Here is a 14223-nt window from a genome sequence, read left to right as displayed (position 1 = left end):
AGGTTCAGCCAGTTTCCCATTGTCCCTTGATTACTTTGCCCATCCGGCGTGGTCTTGTTTCCTCGGGGCCCTTTCAGTTGCACACAAAGCCGGGGTTTTCTTGTTTGCGCGGTGATCGTCTTTCCGCAGCCCGCGGTTTTGCCCTTTGTCTCGGCGCATGCCGCTCATCAGAATGGATACAAAACCTCCACTCTGCGGTTTCCTTGTTAAGTGGGTGCAGGTGGCCCATTAATCAGCCGCGGCTCTCACTTCCTCTTTTTCCCCGGCTTGCAAGCGGGCGGTAAACTTGGCTCAGAGTGGCTGCCCGGGTTTCCTAGCAGTGCCGTGCCGGCTGAACCTGACACCACCCACCTATGGATGTTTGTGTTCATGGATCCGGGAATTTTTTGTTTTTAAACAAACAGGTTCTATGGCTTTAATAAGTTTGATCTAGTGGATACCAGAGTATTGAAGCCCAGGTCTCACAGCCTTAATTTTTTGTCACAAAGTGGACAATTCGGGATCTTATTGATGCTTGGTTGAGGTACTGTTTAGTACAGAGTCATATTGCAGAAATAGATGGGGCCACATGAAACAAATGTACAACAATAACAAAAGCATGGCAGGAACAGCTGAGACCTCAATTTTCTCTACTTTTAAATAGTCTGTGGAACTCCAGCAGAAGGAGTGTGAGTTCTCTGAAAGCAGTCAAGGCAAAAACATGGCAGGAAAGATGGTGCAAATCTTGTCAAAGCAAGATGAAGCTACCGTAATTGTTGCCATGCTTCATAATGGGGAAAGAAGGAAAATCCACAATTTTGACTTTTCTGTTGTAACTGGATTAATGGGATTTGGGGAGGGGGAGTCAAGAAGTGATAAAATTGGTATACCCCTTAAACTTCCCAATATTGGAGGCCTCTAGATGCTAGGGGGCCATTGGGAGCTCCAGGACACTCTTTTAGTAACTCTGATTTAGACAGAGGTTGTTCTCTTTCCACTGAACCAACAATCTGTGCCTCAGCAATTATGTCCAGGTTTTCACTTGTCTGTTAATAAAGCAATCCTACCCATGTCTGTTCTGAAACTGTATTGGATCTCGCTTCCAAATCAGGAGGTGTAGGACGGTAGTCAGAAAATGCTAACTCTCCTGGGCACATATTTTGAGCCCCAAATGTTTGTTTTATAAGTGCTAAAATTGTGAAAAATCTGCTCTAAAATGAAAATGCATGATACTGCTCCTTCATTTCTGGAATTTTATGAGAATGTGAATGAGCCTTAAGGTAATCCTTCCTGAAGGAAGCACCATGCAAAGTGTATTTGCCTCAGTTTAAAAATTATGATCTACTAAGCTAGGACCAGAATTATTTATTAACCTGACACACTACCTTTTCCTGGAAAAAGCTAACTCTGCCTCATCTAGAGGCAAACAGCTTGCTGAAAAGTGCTACCGTTTTTAACATTATAGTGCAAACTGTTGGAAACAGAATTGCCTTAACAATGCATTTTTAAGATGCGTTAATCTAGGCCATATGAAACAGATGTACAGCAATAACAAGAGCACGGCAGGAACAGCTGAGACCTCAATTTTCTCTACATTTAAATAGTCCATGGAACTCCAGCAGAAGGTATGTGAGTTCTCTAAAAGCAGTCAAGGCAAAAAGGTGGCAGGAAAGATGGTGCAAGTCTTGTCAAAGCAAGAGGAAGCTACCTTAACTGTTGCCATGCTTCATAATGGGGAAAGAAGCAAAATCCACAACTGTGCCTTTTCTGTTGTAACTGGATTAATGAGATTTCTGCATTTGCAGTAGAACAAGGGATCTGCTCTCAGAGGGAGCACCAAGACCTTCCATAAATCATGACACTAGGAATAGAAATAGGTGAGTTTCCAATTTTTTCCCCCCATTTACAGTTCTCTAAAAATGCAGACCTGGGAAGTAGCTGCCCCAGAATCTTTCTTCACTTGCAATGATTCCATTCTTCAGTCAGCAGGAATGGAATGGAATGGAATGGTATAAATGTCATGCTTAGGTCATGCTCATGAGACTACAGTACTGTATATTACTGTTTCTTCTGTAATGGTAAGGTAAGAAATCAGGGTTACAGTTCAAATTATTAGAGACATAAAATGAAAGTTTTATACACCATTTGATTGAAGAAGTATTGGTGATGTGTCATGATAGTCTTAATGTTTGTATTTGTGAAAAGTAAACTATTACACTAAGAGTGGACAAGTCATACCTGCACAGTATGCCCCTTGTGAGATGTGCAGCAGGTTCTCTTAACTCCTTTTTTAATATAATTTTAATTAAAAAAAAAAGAATTTACACAGAATTAAAGAACTACAAGAACTTAGAAAAAAGTAGACAAAAGAAAAAGGTAGAAAAGATCAAAAGAAAAAATAACATGGCCACCCATCTCACAAAAAGTAACTCTGCGTGGTGTATAACAAGCCAATAAGACAATAAATATATAAAACAAACATTGCCTAGAAAACATTCCATAATGATTATTAAAAAGCATTAAAAACCATAAAAGCAGAACTAAAGCAGAAAAAAAAAAGATAGATGGAGGGATGTTAATAATACTGGAGCCACCTCACTAATTCACCCTTTCCCAGGCCTTCTAGCATAGCCAAATCTTAAGGGACCTTCAAAAGCTCAGAAGTGATGAGGTCAACCTCTACTCTGGGGGAAGAAGATTCCACAATGTGGGTGCCACAGCAGAAAAGCCCCACTGCCTAAGTCCTGCCAAATGTAGCTCCCTAGATGACAGAACCTGTAACATTCCCACTCTGCTGGATCTAGTAGAATGGGTTGTCCCTCAAATAACCCAGTCCCATGGCATGAAGGACTTTAAGGTCAACACCAGCACCTTGAATTGGACTTGGAAACAGACTGGTAACCAATGCAGCTCTTGAAGCAGAGGTGTTACATATGTTCTGCCAGAAACACACATAACTGTGTGTTTATACAAGTAATCGTTGTTCCTTCCTTAATCAGACAAATCAATGTAGCCATTTCAGCAAGTTCTACCAACTTCACAGTCCACTCCTCCATTGTGGGTATTTCTGTATTTTTTCCATCTTTAGATTCTCTTAACTCCCTAGATGCTCTCTCAGACCACTACATCTATATTTCAAGTGGCCTGCCAATCGGTATTCCTTGGTAACTTATGCTGCATTCTCTGTCTCTGTCTCTGTCTCTGTCTCTGTCTCTGTCTCTGTCTCTGTCTCTGTCTCTGTCTCTGTCTCTGTCTGTCTCTGTCTCCCTCTCTCTCTCTCTCTCTCTCTCTCTCTCTCTCTCTCTTCTTGGTCATCCCAAGATGGCAGTATGAAATGACTTGTTCCTTATCTTAATACCCAGTTTTTGGCACAAAAGTATGAAATTTTAATGAAGTGCATAGAAGAAGACCATACTGTGCCTTTTCTAATGAAGAAAGTATGAGATTAGGGAAAATGTTGTAGTTGTGCTGGAGAAAGATCTCAAAATAGATTGTCAAAGGTAATATGCATACGACTATGGTTATCAGAGTGGGGTTGGGATATTAAAAAGAACAGTAAATCCTTATAAGGTGTGGTCTGCTGCAAGATAGGACGAGAGGAAAAATGGAGAGTAAGAGAGATGGAGAAAGAAAATGAGATAGCAAATAGGAACGAGAAGAAAGTCAGTCAGCCAATCAGTCTTGATAGAATTAACAGATGGAAGTGCAGAGTTATAGAACAATGTCATAAAAATGGCATAGAAGAAGAATTTTGGAGTTGGCTCGTAGGATGGCAGAATCATTAGAGGGAATAATGATTTTCTATAGCCAAGTGTAGGCAACCAGTACCTGAAAAATGTCCCATTGAAAGATAAACATCAACCTTGACTCATTTCAAGAGGGCAATACACCTCCCTGGACATTTTTCATATTCTTTTGGCAGCGAAGATTCTGATGGCAATAAAGATAGCTCTCTTCAGTCCCAGTCAGCTGCTTGAGGTTCCCCCACAGAAAGGAATGAGTAATCTGAGAATGGGAGATCTTTGGCTATATGGTAAAGATGGGAATGTAGAGACAATATGATTCCTCTTCATCAGAGAGAAGCAGAGAGAGAACTCTAAGACAGAATGTGGGCAAATCATCCACAAAGAAAGAATTTGACTAACTTAGGAAGAGATCAGTGTGACAAAGTTGTTGCTTCCTCTCATGAAGAAAATGTTTGTTAACTTGTCTTTTATAAGTAATCTAACTGTCTAGCTTTAACAAAATGTATGAACATTGACCTGCTTAATGTTCCCTGACCTATGGAAGCCAGGAAGGAAAGTGGGGAAAATATGCACATCCAGCAGCCTAATTACAACTTGTACGTAATGTTTACATAAGGGATTCTTTCAAAAACAAGGTTTATGACCAGTTAGGTAACTAAATGACAACTGTTTGTATTGCTGAATTATGGTGTATTCTCTCTATACAAAATAATGCATCATTTGTTCTGAGCTGGCTTTTAAGAAGACACCAGTCAGTCACACTTCCTTCCCAACATCAGGTTTCAACTAAAGAGGCAGCAATTCCAAAAGACATAGGAACATGTTTAATAAATAAATAATAAATAAATAAATAAATAAATAAATAAATAAATAAAAGGAACATATTTAATAAATCAAATGATTTTTTTTTAAAATAGTCACATTTCCTCAGATGCTTGTTATTCTTTTCAGGGAAGATATATAATTACCCTGTGCCATATCCTATTTCTTACTATAGTCTTAGATGGTTTGGTCTGAACAATAAAATACAAAGAACAGAACTTTGTTGAAATCCTTACACATGTAATTGGAACATAATGCCTTCATGTCAAGATGAAATCAGTTGGTGCTGCCTAAGATGGATGTGGGAACAGTGTAGTATGGTTACACATTTAATTTACAATTAACTGACTGCAGGACTGCATCCTATGCTAACTTGAGCATCAGTGAAGTGCATGAGCTGCTATGAAGCAGCTGAATGCTTTCATGGTCTGAGCATAAGATCCTGGATATGATTGATGATGGAGTTAGTGCATGCAAGTCAAAAGCACTTGAATTTCTCTTTCCCTGAACACTTTCAAAATGCACATCAGATCCCAGATTAAACCAAATTTATGTTTCACTTTATGCATCATTTTGAAACACTTCATTTACTTGTCCTGTATGCATCCAGAAGCACCAGAAATGAAACAGGGTTAGAACATGACTTGTATAATTTGGAAATAAAGTTTAAAAGGATGAGAGTTGAGTTTTAAAACAAAAGTCAGCAATAACGATAGGTCAAAACAAAATCCCAAGATTGTCCCTCTTAAAAAATATGCAACGTTCTGCAGGTTGTCAAAAGTATTGGAAAGATAATCCAACATTGCATCATATGTACACTATTATCTGTGTGGTAAGTGCGTTAAGAAATATATATTCCTAAACTGGAGAAATGCTCTTTACACTAGGGCATATCTTCCTCAATAACTCATGACTGAGAATCTGCTAGAAGTTTTAAGGGAAAAGTGTTGTTTCAAGAAAGACTCAATTTTTCTACAAAAGTGCACAGTTCAAGATTACTGAAAAATGAATAGAGTTCTTGAAATATTCAGCTTCAAACATTCTACTTTCCCTTTAATGGTTAAAAACAACAAATGGAATGTAGTCTAAATTTGACTTTGACCTCATGATAAAATAACAGATCCTGGTGGCATGTTAAAAACTACATATTTAAAATATGTAGTCTTTTTGGTGTAAGGTATTTCCAATTATTTTTTTCATCCTTTAGAACCCAGGAAATTGAAACGTAAGATATACATCTTTAATCATGTCAGTTGTAAATATTTCATTCAATTTCATGTGCTCGGATGGTTTTACAAGTCAGCGTCCACAAACCCACAGTTTACTGTAGATTTTAGTCTGGAGAAGAATATATATCCAGCCAGGCATTTAATGGCTTCTCAGGTCACTAGCTAGAAACAGATTTGATGAACATTAAGGCTTTGTTGAGAGAGAGGATGTTACCACCTGCCTTGTAGGATGTGGTGGCATGCCCCCTTCTCAAAAGGCCATATTTGGATCCTACTGTGTTGGACAACTTTTGCCCAGTCTTGACCCTTCCCTTTTTAGGGAAGGTTGTTGAGAGGATGGTAGATGCTTAGCTTCAGAGGGTTTTGGATGAAGTGGATTATCTGTATCCTTTTCAGTCAGAGTTCAGGCCAAATTGCAGCATTGGTGCGCTTGTGGATGGCCTCTGGAAGGCTTGGGATGGAGGTGGTGCATCTTTCCTAACCCTCTTGGATCTCCCAGCAGAACTCAATATAATCAACTATATCTGGACCAGCTTCAGGGGTTGGGAGTGGAGGGCATTGGCTTTTGGTGGTTTCCTCTTCCTCTGTGGTGAAGTGTCATCTTTGATTCTAGCTGAGATAGCACTTACCTGGACAGAGCAGGTGTGCAGTTTAGGTTTTCTCCTGGAGTTGCAGCTCCTTTTTGAAGAGCAGGTGGCAGCTGTAGCCAGGGGGTTCTTGTATATATTCATCTTTTGCACCAATTGCAGCCATTCCAGGACTGGGAGGACTTGCTCACAGCCACTCATGCCCTGATCGATTCCCAACTAGATTCCTGCAACATGGTCTACATGAGGCTGCCCTTGAAGACCACCCAGAAGTTACTACTGGTCTAGAATGCAGTCTCAAACACAATGTTGGGTGCTTCGTGGTCTGCCTGTATTACATTGCTGAAGAGCTGCACTGGCTTCCAGGTTCTTTCAGTGTACAATTTAAGGTTACCACTTTCAAAGCACTGAATGGTACAGGGCCAGGTTATCTGAGAGACCATCTCTGCCTGAGGGTATTTGCCCATTCTATCAGGTCAGGTCAGATAGTGTGGGCACACTCCAGTTCATTTCCTTAAAAGTTATCTGGTGGGACCCAGGAAGCATTCCTCTGTAGCAGCCCTCGTCCTGTGAAACAGAAGGCCTTGAGGAGATGACTTATCTCACAAGCATTGAGGTGGGATGAGGCTGGAGCCCTGGGAAATTGAATGTGGCCATAAGAAGGAGTGTTTGCTTTGGGGGCACTGGGAGTTTTTGTTATGGTTTTATGTTTTTGTTATGTTTTTATTGTTGTTTTGTGAGGGTTATGGCATATAACATGCTCAGCCATATACGTTTTTTCAACAAACAAACAAACAAACAAACAAATGCCTGTTGCATTTCTGTAAGACTTATAGTCCTTCTCCCAAATTATACTTACTACAGTAACTGGTCAGGCAGAAAGTGAACAGATTCACAATCCAACCACTGTACATATGTGCTTAAATCATTAATCATAGATCATGGATGGAATCTTTTGAATGCTTGTCAGCTGTTCTTGTTCCCTTTTATGGCCCATCACATTCTAGCATAGTCTCTAATATCAAAGCAGGTAGGGTAATGACATTCACACATAGGAATACATGAATAAATAAATACAATGGGTAGGAGATATCTGGTTCCTCCAGTTTAAAAAAAAATCAGCTAAGCTATAGATAATTTTGGATGGAATCCAGAAAGATATATGCATTTTGAAGTAAATTTCTAATATAAAACTCTTATTTGTATTAGTCTTTTCCCCAGTGGAATAAATAAATGAGAAGATAACCTGTGACAGATGTGTTCCTAGTCAGTAGGGAGGAGCTATAAGATAAAAGTTCTGTATAATGAGTTTTATTTTTAGATTCTTGATGACCCTGGAGTATTTTCTCTGGCTTGGGGTGTTTTCTTTCATGTTTTCATGATACTGTTGTTGAACTCCAGCTGTTGAAGGTTTTTTTCCTTTGCTTTTTTATGTTTTTCATTGGGCTTTGGTGGTTGATATGGCTGAGGAAATCTTGTCAAGGAATTCTTATCTTTAACTTTATTTTGGACTTAGCATGGACATGTTCCTATACTTTTAGAGCCCCAAGTCAGACAACTAGGGCAGTTGTCTCTCTGTAAATTTGTCTGCACTGAGGTCTCAATTGAATACATACAGATCCTTACAGCTGCAGATCTTTTGTGTAACAGTTCACTATATTTTGCCTTTCTAACAAGGCCTGCTAACATTACATTTATAAAGTGAGGATGATAAATCAGCATTGCTTACAGTTATGCTGCCTGGACCCAGAATGGCATAATATCTGACCAGACTGGCAGAATAATGTATATCAGTGTTTTTCTAACTTGGCAACTTTAACATTTAACATGCTGGCTGGGGAATTCTGGGAGCTGAAGTCCACACATCTTAAGGTTGCCAACTTTGAAAAACAGTGACGTATATTAAGATAAGGTTGCTGCCTTTAGTCTCCTGGGCACAAAGGCCTGTTGGCACCCATTGAAATGCTTCATTTCACCAAGAAGCTATTTGTTCTAGTTATATGTATATTTATAATATTCCAACTGTCCTAAATCCACTGTTTTTTTTTAACTTCTTTTTTAGAGTTTACAAATTACGGCCATGGTCTTAAGTTCCACATGTTCCACATCCCATCATACAAAATAATCCTCTGTGATGGTAATTGGAGGCCTGAACCCACTCAGATACCTTTTCTGTGGCGCCCTTTCCCCATTTGTAGGATGCCTTCTCCGGAGAGGTCTATGTGGAGCCTATGTTATTATCTTTGAGTTCTAAGCAAATTTTATTCTTGGATGTCTTTTTATTTCAATTTTCTTCTATTACTGTACTACATGGTGTTGTAATAAATATTATTTCAGTGGCCTTTTATCATCTTGGACATTTTTAAATGACTGTTTTATTTGAATGTTTTGTTCATGTGTTTATTTGGGTTTTATTTTTTTCCCCTGTATGCTTTATGCATTATTTTTCTTGTTTTTACTGTATGTCCCCCAAAGAAGTTGAGGAAATAAATAACACAGATCCCAAAGATTGTGATGCTCAACTATAAAGAGTGAGGGGCAGGGGATACTATTGCTTTGTATTTGAAATGATTTCCGTGATAAAGTCATGATGACCTTTCTGATGAACACCAGTACTTCAAAAGGAAGAAAACAAAACAGCATTCTGGAAGGAACTCTTCAAAATATCATTGAAAATAATACAATTCAGCTTTATAAAACATAATATCTAAGCAGTTTTTTCCTTTAAAATCTATTTTTTTAACAACCTTAGTGGAAGCAGATTTTCCAAGGATATTGACCAAACCCTTAATTCTTCAAGTACTTTCTGCTAAATAAATTGTTTCAGTAATCATGTCTATCAGTTCCCTCAGTATTTAGTTGATACATAGAACCTAACATAATGAAGAAAAGTCTCATTTAATTCAAAGCTTCATATTGATTGTACCAAGCAAAAAGGATATGTGGAAAGAAATCCTCCTTTGCTAATTTTTTGCTTTGGTTTCTGATATGGAAAGGCTGTATTTTCCATGCATGTTTCTCTGTTGGAAGGACTGGCAACTTTGTCAGGCCCAGTGCACCATTCAACAATCTTAAGCAATGGCCAGGGGACCCCACACATTGAATAGCAGAAATCTGATTTGTAAAGGACAATTATATTTGCACTGATTGATACCAAGTTCTTATCCTAGCTGTGCTTCTAATTTTTGAAAAATTTCATAGAGATACTTTGAAAAAGCCCTCAAAAGCATTTCCCGGGAACACATGAAGGTAATAAGGTATAGAGCAATTGATACATATAGTTATTATGCTCTCTAACTGGTTGTCCACAACTATCCTGTGATCTCACTGCACATTTTCCCTTGTTGAAAAGATAGTTCATAGAGAAACGTCACATTCAACAGAATCCTCTGCATCACCTTTCGGGATGATAATAATTAAGTCATTTTTTAAAAGTATGCTATGATTGGTTTACTAACTCACTGTAGGACTTTGAGTAAAATAAGTGTAGTTAACACTAACATAATTCCAAGGTTAATTTATATTATGAGAGACCTTTCTTTTCTTTTTTAAAAATATTTTTAATTAACTAAAAAAAAGAGAAAACGTATACACACAATTATAAAAGAAGAAAAAACTGGAAAACAACAACAAAATCATACAAGATATATGTTTACAGATATCAATAAATTGAAGCCATGATCCATTATAGGCATCCATAGCTCAGAGACCATTTCCATATTTATTCCATCACATTATTTTAAACAAACTTACAACATACTGAATACACTTCCTTGGCAAAACTTCCTGTGCAAGTTTCATAGAGTTAATCACCAGCATACATTTTAAAAGCATACATTTAACTTTTCACAGTTTCATCATTATCCCTGGGCATTTATTCTAGCTTGAGCTACTATCTGGAATAGCAGACTTCCAAAATATAGCTCCTCTTTGGGCTCAATTTGAAAGATATTATTTGATCCACTGAAGTCCTATTTGTTCAGGGATCAGTTTTAATACTTGCACTCACTTTAATACTTGCTGTAAGACTTAAATGGAAAATATTGGGTAATCAAGTTATAACTATGACTTGATTACTGATGAAAAGCTTACATTGTGGATAATCTCAGTTTATATAGCATCTAGATCTGTTTTGGGGAGCAAACTTGGCCTCTCACAACATTATTATTCTGTAACAACTCAGTTCTCAGGAAGCTCTTTTTTAAACATTTGCAGAATTTTAAAACATGTCTTTGATTTACCTCAGAGTGCTTCTAGGCAGTATTTTTCCATTTAAAAACCTGTTACAGTGGTACCTCGGGTCACGAATGCTTCTGTTCACGAACAATTCGGGTCACGAACAGCACCGTTTGCAAAATTTTGCTTCCATTCGCGAACTCCGCATCGGGTGATGAACAGGATCCGCGGCCATTTTCCCTGCCATGACACGTGGTCGCAGCTTCCTGTAGGGAGGGGGACTCTCCCTCCAAACAATAACCGCCTCCCCACCCGCCTTCCTGTCCTCCGCGCCAGAAGTCGCCTCGAGCAAGGTTAGTGTTCTCTCTCTCTTCATACTGTACTGTACTGTACTTTGTTTCATATTTTTGTGGTTTTTTAAAAAAATGCATATGGTTCAGAACGGATTAACCGTATTTACATTGAACCTTATGGGAAAATTTGATTCAGGTCGCGACCAATTCGGGTCGCGACCAGAGTCACGGAACGAATTAAGTTCCTGACCTGAGGTACAACTGTATTTGGTTTATTTTGTCCAGATGCAGATGTTTTTTCTGCAAGTCCAGAGTAATTTGTTTGTTTCTTTGTTTGTTTATAACATTTACATCTCACAGATTCTGGAAGAATTATCTGTGGCTCCTAAGTGAGTAACTTTTCTTTCTAGGGAGTTGGAGGAAGTTAGTGAAATAGATATTAGTTCTTTATGTCACTTTTGGAATAACAGGTTTGAACATCCTGTTCTGCTAAATCAATGCAAGGTTACTTTAAGCAACATGAAATTAGTTTCTAGTCATCTTAAGATGAGTTTAATACAGCATTTTTTCCCTTTCATGTATACTGGAGGAGACTATTTCATAACAGCTGGTTACAATCACTCTGCTATTAAAGGCAAAATATTAACTGATAGAGTTTGGTCTTGTTCTATTATTGCTACATCAACAGGATTGTTCATATGATGCTGATCTATCACTATTTATATTAAGGATGTATACCTCTTGGCTTTCTCCCCAGATACATGAATTCATTAAGATTAAAATATTTGATGCAAAGGATGTAGTCAGATACAAAGAACTGTGTGTGTATGTGTGTGTGTGTGGGGGGGGGGGGGTTAGGCATGGCCCTTTCTCTTTTCTTTTCTCTTTTCTTTATTATTTTATGATTTTATTATAATTTCTTTGATTGTTGTCTGCTACTGTTACACACACTGCTCCCAGGTTAGGCTTATGGTCACTCACTCACACACGCACAGCCTGTTGAGGCACGTGAATCTTGTCAGCCCCCCTTGCTTTCTACCTGGGTTTTCCAGATAGGTGTGGTTGGAGCAGAAAGAAACCAGCCCTGGTCAACAGCCGGGAAATAATTAGGGACACACACACAACTCACTTCCAACTGAACTCTGAGGCACAAGAGGTTCTTTGTAATACACGGAGACCCAGTAAATTTAAAGTAACAGCAAAACTTTGATTGCAAGGTACATTTGCTCTTTCTCACACACACACACACTCATCTACACTTACCCACATCCTTCCTAACTAGGCTGCCAGGCACTAGGTAGAGGTACAGAAGCCGCCAAATCTGGATCCAAAGATGACTCAGATGACTCAGCTCAGATGAGTTTAATAAATTATGGTTGGTTGCCCAGCACAGATATTTGGATTGGATTGGCGTTTTTGTCCAGCTATCGAGTCTTTCCCAAGGACCTGGGATAGGCAGATGTTCTTGTTTGATGGTGTTAGAGATATGGTTGCATGATGTAAGCTGTTCCAAGTAAAGCTGCCTTTGGCAATTGACTGATGGTGATTTTGTCAATGCAGATGGACTTCAAGTGGTGCTCCAGATGTTTTGGGATTGCACCCAAGGTGCCTATTACTATTACTATAAACTATCTTTGCTTTCTTTTGCCATAGTTGTTCTACTTCTATTTGCAGGTCTTTGTATTTTATGATTTTCTCCAGTTCTTTCTTTTCTGTTCTGCTGTTGCCAGGTATTGCAATGTCCACTATTCAGACTTTTTTGTCTTTCTTATCAACAATTGTTAAGTCTGGGGTGTTGAGTGACAGGTGCTTGTCTGTTTGAATTCTAAAGTCCCAGAGCACTTTAGTTTCTTCATTTTCTGTTACTTTTGTCTGTTTTGTGGTCCCACCAGTTCTTGCTTACAGGCAATAGGTATTTCTTGCAGATATTCCAATGTACCATTGTTGCTACTTTGCCGTGCTGTGGTTTGTAATTAGTCTGTGCAATCTTCTTGCAGCAGCTGACTAGGTGGTCCGCTGTTTCTTCAGCTTCTTTGCAGAGGTGACATTTTTATGTCTGTTGCTGTCTTCTCAATTCTGGCTTTATATGGATTTGTTCTCAAGGCTTGGTCTTGTGCAGCCAGAATAAGCCCCCCCCCCCATCTCTTTCTTCAACTTTCCTGCCCTTAGCTATTGTCAGGTCTTGTTGTTATCTGCTTTGCCTGCTATTTTTTTGTGTACTGGCCATGTAATACTTTGCCTTGCCATGCCTTTTTTCTGTTCTTCATTTGATCTTTCTTATAGGACAGTTTGGTCTCTTTGGCATTCAATAAACCTTCATAGTGTAGTAGCTTCAGTGAATCTTCTTCACTGTCCTTCAGTTATTCTTCCAATGCCCTTTTTTCTTCTTCAACTGTCTAGGGTAGTTGTAACTTCCATGCCAACCTATGCGCCTTGGTAAGTAGAGTCTGTCAACATTGCTATGTGGATGAAGGGCAAGATTCATTGTCATTATTTTTCTGGTCTTCCTATCCAAGGCTTCTAGTTCAGCTTGAGTCCAGTCCACTATTCCAGCTGTGTATGTAATAAAGGGAATTGCCCAGGTGTTAATTGCCTTGATAGTATTTCTACCACTGAATTTGGACTTTAAGATCTTCATTTTTCTGATGTATTCATTACTAGCCTACTTCTTGACTTCAGTGTGCTTGAAGTTGTCAGCCTGAAGGATGCCCAAGTATTTGTAGTGATCTTCTTCATCAAGACTCTTGATGTTATTTCCATAGGGCACCTTGATTCCTTCAATTTTCACTATTTTTCCCCCCGTTGATGATAAGGGTGGCACATTTGTCCAGTCCAAACTCCATTGCAATATCTTGGCTGTATATTTGGACAGTGTTGAGCAGTGATTCTATTTCAGATGGTGTTTTTCTATACAGCTTCAGATCGTCTATGTAAAGGAGGTGGGATAGCCTGGTAGATGTTTTTGATGTTTGATAACAATGGCCTGACTTGTTCAGTATTGTTGACAGAGGAATCAATGCAATGACAAAAAATAGTGATGATAGTGAGTCTCTTTGAAAGATTCATCTCTTGATATTAACTTCTCCCAGTGTATCACCATTGACCAACAACTGTGTCTTTCATTGGGCAATTGATCTTTGCAAAAAGCTTTTGATGTTTCTACTGACTCCTGTTATTTCTAGGCACTTGATTATCTCATCATGTAGCAGATAGTCAAATGTCTTCTTGTAATCAATTCAAGCTACTGTACATTTAAGTTGGTCTTCCTTCTCTTGCAGTTTTCCAAAATCATCTTGTCACTTAGGAGCTTATCTTTTGTCCCTCTGCAGTTCGGGTGGTTTCCTTTCTGCTGAAATGGAAAGAGCTTGTTTTCAACTAGATGCTGTTGGAC

The 14223-nt window shown here is 38.7% G+C and overlaps 1 protein-coding gene and 1 long non-coding RNA gene across 2 annotated transcripts in view; both read left to right on the top strand.

Annotated features, from left to right (window-relative positions):
• TCERG1L (transcription elongation regulator 1 like) overlaps positions 1 to 14223 on the top strand; it is a 187495-nt gene that overhangs the window by 57141 nt on the left and 116131 nt on the right. The gene's annotated exons all lie outside the window — the stretch shown is intronic.
• On the top strand, positions 1437 to 8699 carry LOC112541355 (uncharacterized). The gene is made up of 3 exons (XR_003085364.2): positions 1437 to 1604; positions 1785 to 1856; positions 8426 to 8699. It is a non-coding gene; the product is annotated as an uncharacterized LOC112541355 (long non-coding RNA).

This window comes from Python bivittatus, unplaced genomic scaffold (assembly GCF_059951505.1).
Source record: "Python bivittatus isolate LINGU-HERP-01145 unplaced genomic scaffold, Pbiv_v1 ctg000980_np1212, whole genome shotgun sequence".
In the NCBI taxonomy this organism is placed as follows: Eukaryota; Metazoa; Chordata; class Lepidosauria; order Squamata; family Pythonidae; genus Python; species Python bivittatus.
The sequence above is the reverse complement of the archived record's forward strand: the minus strand, read 5'-3'. Positions and strand labels throughout refer to the sequence as shown.